The sequence below is a fragment of the Somniosus microcephalus genome, chromosome 28 (genome assembly GCF_052327205.1).
Source record: "Somniosus microcephalus isolate GS21.2 chromosome 28, FLI_Smic_1.0, whole genome shotgun sequence".
Lineage (NCBI taxonomy): Eukaryota > Metazoa > Chordata > Chondrichthyes > Squaliformes > Somniosidae > Somniosus > Somniosus microcephalus.
The window spans coordinates 13,142,012-13,149,926 of record NC_141014.1 but is presented as its reverse complement, the minus strand read 5'-3'; positions in this window follow the sequence as shown (position 1 = coordinate 13,149,926).

Here is a 7,915-nt window from a genome sequence, read left to right as displayed (position 1 = left end):
ATGGCCTCCGTGTAAGAGGTGGCGTCCCGGATGAACAAATAAATCCGATGACTTACGCGAGTAGTCAGTAGACTCAGTTTATCTACCTCGCTAGTGGATGAGGCCCCCGCGAAGAGTTTGAAGCATTTGAGCCAGTGTACAAATTGATTTGATGCTTCAGCAGAATGTGGATCCAAGTCCAGATGCTCTGGTTTTAGGAGTCGATCCATCCTAGTATTCTTTAGTGATTAAAATTGATGAGCCTTCAATAACCACAAAACTAGAAGTTATAGACTTAAACAAGTTGGCTTTTAATCACTAAGATCAGAGCTAACATCTCAACACGCCGACTGGTGCACAGGAATGAGTCATACAGATCCTGGGATTTTTATGTAAGAGAAGTCAGGGGCGGAGCCAAGAGCCAAGACCTGGAACCTCCCAGGTTAGTCGGGAAAGAGGAAGTGAAACTATACACAGTGGGGGAGGGTAATATACATGAGTGCAAAACGAATACAGGATCAAGACAAACAGATTTCATTACAGTGGTGCAGCGAAACGGGCTGGCAACAGGTACTGCGCAGGCCCTTCCCGGACAGCGGCGTCTAGAGGCGACCGACGGCACAGAAAAAGGCCGAGCAGCGTCGATGGGGGAGAGAGAGAGGGTAGAGCGCACAGGGCACAGCCGGTGTTCAGGACCGAGCGGCGTCAACGGGGGAGAGAGGCGAGAGAGAGCAGAGCGCAGCCGGTGTTCAAGGGCCGAGCAGCGTCAACGGGGGAGAGAGGCACGCAGGAAAACGCGCAGAGCGCAGCCGGTGTTCAAGGGCCGAGCAGCGTCAGCGGGGAAGAAAGGAAAGCGCAGGAGACGCCATTTTAAGCCGCAGCGGGGAAGAAAGGAAAGCGTGGCAGACGCCATTTTAAGCCAGTCTAACCACACCCAAAATTGCCGAAGAGTGGCAGTATCACAGCTTTCGACAATGAAGTCGAAGATTGGACGACATATGTCCAACGCATAGAAGTATACTGCAAGGCGAATGAAGTGCCAGATGACAAGAAAGCGCTGGTATTGTTGAATTCAATGGGTGCAAAAACGTATGGCTTACTATGAAACATAGTAACCCCAGAAAAGACACTCGGGAAAGGCGCTATCCAGAAACGATCAGGAAGCCTCCCCAAAGACTGAATTTATAAGTAGACTATTTTCAGCTAATGTTGCATGTTAAAAGTGTTAATTGTAATTAGTTTGATATTTAATTGTTAAATGAGTGTTATGGACTGTTAATCTAAAAGGGGAGGAATTGTAATGTATGTACCTTTAAGGGGAGAACTACTTTTTACAGCTCCTGTATACTGTAGTACCGGCAGTGACCACACCTGTATATAAACCCTGAGTAGTGATCTGTAAAGTTAGTTCTAAAGTAACCCTCATTCAGTAAACACCTGTTGAATCGTTCCCTGCAGTCTGGTTGTCTAATTATTGAAGGACACAACATCAAGATACACGGATCTAACACTGGTCACCACACTTTAGGAAGCATGTGAAGGCCCTTGAGAGGGTGCAGAGGAGATTTACCAGAATGGATGAGGGATCTTAGCTATAAGGACAGGTTGGAGAAGCTGGATTTGTTTTCATTAGAGCAAAGGAGGTTGAGGGGTGATTTGACAGAGGTGTACAAGATTATGACGGGTTTGGATAGGCTAGACGGGGAAAGGCTCTTCCCACTAGTTGATGGCACAAGGACTAGGGGACACAGATTTAAGGAATTGGGCAAGAGATACAGGGGGGATGTAAGAAAAACCTTTTTACACAGTGAATGGTGATGACCTGGAACTCGCTGCCGACGGAAGTGGTGGAAGTGGAGACACTCAATGTTTTCAAGGGGTGACTGGATAGGCACTTGAGGGAAATAAACTTGCAGGGCTATGGGAATAAAGCGGGGGAATGGGACTAGAACATAAGAACATAAGAACATAAGAAATAGGAGCAGGAGTAGGCCAATTGGCCCCTCGAGCCTGCTCCGCCATTCAATAAGATCATGGCTGATCTGATCCTAACCGCCAATCTACTATCACAGAACTATCTCCTGAATCTAACAGAATTAGACACATGAAATAGGAGCAGGATCAGGCTACACGGCCCCTGGGCCCGCTCCGCTACTCACAGGGCCATGACCGATCCGAACCTAGACTCATGTCCAAATTCCTGCCCGCTCCCCGTAACCCTTAATTCCCTTTACTTCTAGGAAACTGTCTATTTCTGTTTTAAATTTATGTAATGATGTAGCTTCTACAGCTTTTTGGGGCAGCATATTCCATGGACCTACCACCCTCTGAGTGAAGTAGTTCCTCCTCATCTCAGTTTTGAAAGAGCAGCCCCTTATTCTAAGACTATGCCCCCTAGTTCTAGTTTCACCCATCATCGGGAACATCCTCCCCGCATCCACCCGATCCAACCCCTTCACAATCTTATATGTTTCAATAAGATCGCCTCTCATTCTTCTGAACTCCAATGAGTAGAGTCCCAATCTACTCAACCTCTCCTCATATGTCCATCCCCTCATCCCCGGAATTAACCGAGTGAACCTTCTTTGTACTGACTCGAAAGCAAGTATGTCTTTTCTTAAGTATGGACACCAAAGCTGTATGCAATATTCCAGGTGCGGTCTCACCAATACCTTGTACAACTGAAGCAATACCTCCCTATTTTTATATTCTATCCCCCTAGCAATGAAAGCCAACATTCCATTGGCCTTCTTAATCACTTGCTGCACCTGCATACTAACCTTTTGAGTTCCGTGCACCAGGACCCCCAGGTCCCTTTGTACTTCAGTAATTTCCAGTTTCTTGCCATTACGATAATAATTTGCTCTATGATTTTTCCTGCCAAAGTGCATAAACTCACACTTTCCAGTATTGTATTCCATCTGCCAAATCTCTGCCCATTTACTTAGCCTGTCTATGTCCCCTTGCAGGTTTTTTATGTCCTCCTCACTCACTACTTTCCCTCCCATCTTAGTATCATCTGCAAACTTTGATATGTTACACTCGGTCCCCTCCTCCAAATCGTTAATATAGATTGTAAAGAGTTGGGGACCCAGCACTGACCCCTGCGGAACACCACTAATTACTGATTGCCAGTCTGAGAATGAACCATTTATCCCAACTCTCTGCCTTCTGTTAGATAGCCAATCCTCTATCCATGCCAGAATATTACCCCCAATCCCGTGATTTTTTATCTTAAGCAATAATCTTTTGTGTGGCACCTTGTCAAATGCCTTTTGGAAGTCTAAATACACTACGTCCATTGGTTCCCCTTTATCCACCTTATATGTTACTTCCTCAAAGAACTCCAGCAAATTTGTCAAACATGACTTCCCCTTCATAAAACCATGCTGACTTTGTCCTATTAAATTATGATTATCCAAATGTCCTGTTACTGTCTCCTTAATAATGGACTCCAACATTTTACCTACCACAGATGTTAGGCTAACTGGTCTATAGTTTCCAGCCTTCTGTCTACTGCCCTTTTTAAATAAGGGTGTTACATTAGCAGTTTTCCAGTCTGCCGGGACCTTTGCTGAGTCCAGAGTGTTTTGGAAAATTATTACCAATGCATCCACAATCCCTACCGCCACTTCCCTCAAGACCCTAGGATGTAAGCCATCAGGTCCAGGTGATTTATCCGCTTTGAGTCCCATTATTTTACCGAGTACCACTTCCTTAGTGATTTTGATCGTGTTTAGCTCCTCCCCCCCTATAGCCCCCTGTTTGTCCAGTGTTGGGATATTCTTAGTGTCCTCTACTGTAAAGACTGATACAAAATACTCATTCAGTGTTTTTGCCATCTCCATATTTCCCACCATTAATTTCCCGGTCTCATCCTCTAAGGGACCAACATTTACTTTAGCCACCCTTTTTCTTTTTATATAACTATAAAAACTCTTACTATCTGTTTTTATATTTTTTGCTAATTTACTTTCATAATCTATCTTCCCTTTCTTAATCAATCTTTTTGTTATTTTTTGCTGTCTTTTAAAGTTTTCCCAATCCTCTATCCTCCCACTAGATTTGGCTACCTTGTATGCCATTGTTTTTAGTCGAATGCTATCCTTAATTTCTTTACTTAGCCACGGATGGCTGTCTTTTCTTTTACACCCTTTTTCTGACTGGATTGCTCTAAAGAGAGCCGGCACGGACTGGATGGGCTGAATGGCCACCATCTGTGCCGTTATGACTCGATGACTCTACAACTCTATTCATGAAGCCCAGGATCCCGTACGCTTTTTTAACTGCTTTCTCAACCTGCCCTGCCACCTTCAATGATTTGTGTACATACACCCCTAGTTCTGTCTGTTCATGCACCCACTTTAGGATTGTACCCTTTAGTTTATATTTCCTCTCTTCATTCCTTCTGCCAAAATGTATCAGTTTTCTGTGTTAAATTTCATTTGTCACATGTCCGCCCATTCCACGAGCCTGTCTATGTCCTCTTGAAGTCTATCACTATCCTCCTCACTGTTCACTGCACTTCCAAGTTTTGTGTCATCTGCAAAGTTTGAAATTGTGTCCTGTACAAACTTTACTCTGGCTGTGCAGTTTGGGTTTGACTGATTACCTACCGTAGTATTCGGGCCACATGGGAAGAATGGGGTGAATCGATTCATTAGCCACCCAACAATGTGCATTTAAAATCCTAATCAAAGATTTTCTGTCTGCGGTGAGAATAATTTGCCCTGTAAATAATGATTTGGCGGTCACAAACTGACCCGTAAGTCTTATGATTTTCATTGCTTTGTATACAGCCCCAGTGACCTAATGGATAAGGCACTGGACCTTCTAAGCCAGGGATTTGTGGGTTCGAGTCCCATCTGGGGTGATGTACTTTTAAGATTGGCACCAAGGTATTGCCGTCAAGGCCCAGAATGTCAATGCAACCATCCAGAATAAACTCGTAGATGGTCAGGGCAGTGTTCGCAAGTTGATAGACATTCTGAAGGGATTTGGGAGGGCAGAGTAACTGAGAGGTATGCTGGAGGTGTTAATAGAGTCATAGAGTCATAGAGGTTTACAGCACAGAAAGAGGCCCTTCGGCCCATCGTGTCTGCGCCGCCCATCCATCCCTGTCCAGTCTAATCCCATTTTCCAGCATTTGGTCCATAGCCTTGTATGCAATGGCATTTCAAGTGCTCATCCAAATGCTTCTTGAATGTTGTGAGGGTTCCTGCCTCTACCACCCTTTCAGGCATTGAGTTCCACATTCCAACCACCCTCTGGGTGAAAAAGTTCCTCCTCAAATCCCCTCTAAATCTCCTGCCCCTTACCCTGAATCTATGCCCCCTTGTCATTGACCCCCCTACTAAGGGGAAAAGTTCCTCTTTGTCTACCCTATCTATGCCCCTCATCATTTTGTACACCTAATGTGGAGAAGTGTTGTGTGACAGAAAGCACTGGTGAAGTTGGAGGCCACCATAAGATCCAGAAATGGACGTCGGCCCAGGAGAGTGAATTTCTGGTCCGGGACCCGGACAGCAGCAAAATAAACCAGTGGGACAGTCACAGACACAGCAGCAATGGGGGATGGGCTGCAAACTGGACAAAGTTACCTTCAAACTTAAGCAACTGATTAGAAGATCAGAGTCACAGCAGCTGAGTCTTACAGTGTATTCCAGTGGAGTCCAGTGGAGCAGTGTAGTATTGATGGCAGAGAAGGCCAGGAATTGGGAATCAAATTTGAGCAAAGTTCCAGGGCTCACTGATGAAAACAAAGAGCGGGCAGGGTCGGGGAATGGGCAGTGGGCACGGTATCTCCCTAAACATCTCCGCCTCACTACCTCTCTCTCCTCCTTTAAATGTTCCTTAAAACCTACCTCTTTGACCAAGGTTTAGGACTCCTGTCCTAATATCTCCTTATGTGGCTCGGTGTCAAATTTCGTTTGATAATCGCTCCTGTGAAGTGCCTTGGGACATTTTACTAGGTTAAAGGCCCTATATAAATGCAAGTTGTGTAGATGGCTCTGGTATGGCGCGAGAAGTGACAGATATGATGGGTGAAAATAGCTCCCTTCTCTGCTTAACATTCGAAGACTCTGAATCTGAGGCAGATGTCACATTTCGGAGCGGTCAATTGTCCTTAGGCAGGTTACATTGGCCCAGAACTTGGTGTCGGGGGCTTGCTGCGCGTGCAAACCCCCGATCTGCACTCACCCTGCGCGCTGACATCTGAAGCCCGGGCCTGCTTGCATTTCCTGTGACAGGCCCGGTTCAGATGTCAGCGCGCAGTGTTTACCTGATCCAGCGGTGTAGTTAGCGCGATGTGCCGGCTGGGATCAGGTGAGCACTGTGCAACCAATCAGGGGAGGGGAAGGTTCATTCATGAGTTTGAGAGTAAGAACTGTCAAACTCATGAAAACTACGGGGGCCCAAAACACTATTTAAACTTTAAATAAAAATTTAAAAAACATCCCAATCATTAAATTAAGTATAAATGAGTTAAAAAAAATAATTTAAACAATAATTTTTTTTTTTGAAAAAATAAATTTTGTATAAAAAGGGTCGAAAACTAAACTTACCTTATTGTAGATTCTTTAAAATAATAAACCTGTGGGAAAAAAAATTCTAAATTACACTAAAACACCACTTACCTGTAAAAATAAATACTTACGAGTGCTTTTTACAAGCATAAAGATCGGAGGCCTTTAGACATGCGCAAATCCCCCAAAACCGAGGAAATCCAAGACGCACGCGCTGCCCCCTACATCACACGTGCAAGCCTCTTCAACTCTTGCGCTGGAGGAGAGGAAATGCTGGTTTTCAGCGCATGCGCTGTGCATGCTGAAAACCGGCATTTCCTCCGGCCAGACGCGTGAGTACCACTTCCGTACTCACGCGTTTGGGGAGGAATTACTGCCCCAATGTTTATTAAGCCCCAGTGGCCTAATGGATAAGGCACTGGCCTTTTAAGCCTGGGATTGTAGGTTCAAACCCCATCTGAGATGATGTGTTTTTAATTATTGACACAATGATGGTTCAGGCGGGGCAAGAGGTGGAAGGTGCTGCCAGGCGGGGAGGCTGCATTAAGGAGGATTGTATTATCACCTGTAGCCAAGATTCCATCAAGGCCGTAGGGTCAATGCAATCATCCACAATAAGGAGGGAGAGAGAAGACAGGCCAGTTAGCCTGACATCAGTCATCGGGAAAATGTTGGAATCCATTATTAAGGGAGTGGTAACAATGCACTTAGAAAATCAGATGATTAGGTTTTTGTGAAAGGGAAATTGTGTTTCACAAATTTATTGCGGTATTTTGAGGATGTAACTCGCAGGATAGATAAATGGGAACCAGTGGATGCCGTATATTTGGATTTCCTAAAGGCATTCAATAAGGTGCTGTAAAGTCTGTGGGTTGTTTAGTTAATTAATACACAGACTCCAAGAGTAACTTAAAACAGGACTTTACTATTCGAAGGTCAGGGCGAATCTGCCCAATAACTCTTGACACAGCACTTATATACCGGTGTGGTCACCGTCGGTATTACAGTATACAGAAGCCAACAAAGTAGTGCAACACCTAAAGTAGTTCTCTTAAAGGTGGACGGCTACATCTCTTAAATGTAGACGGGTACATACACTACAATCCTCCCTTTTTAGCTTACAACATACTGATTCCCCATTAAACATACATTATAACATATATACAACTTTATGCAAGACAGTTCACAGATTCAGTCTCTCTGGAGGTTTCCGGACTCTGTCCGGATAACGCCTCGGTGGTGTCGTAACTCCCGGCGGGGTAGCAGGTGCTTCTGGCAAGGTCAATTCGGCTTGAAGGACAGTGTCAGGTTCATCTGATTCCAGTATTACCAGATCTGAGGTAGGTGTTCTGGGTATCTCTGTCTCAACATTAACCGTGTAAGGTGGTGGAGTAGATTGGCCATTTGTG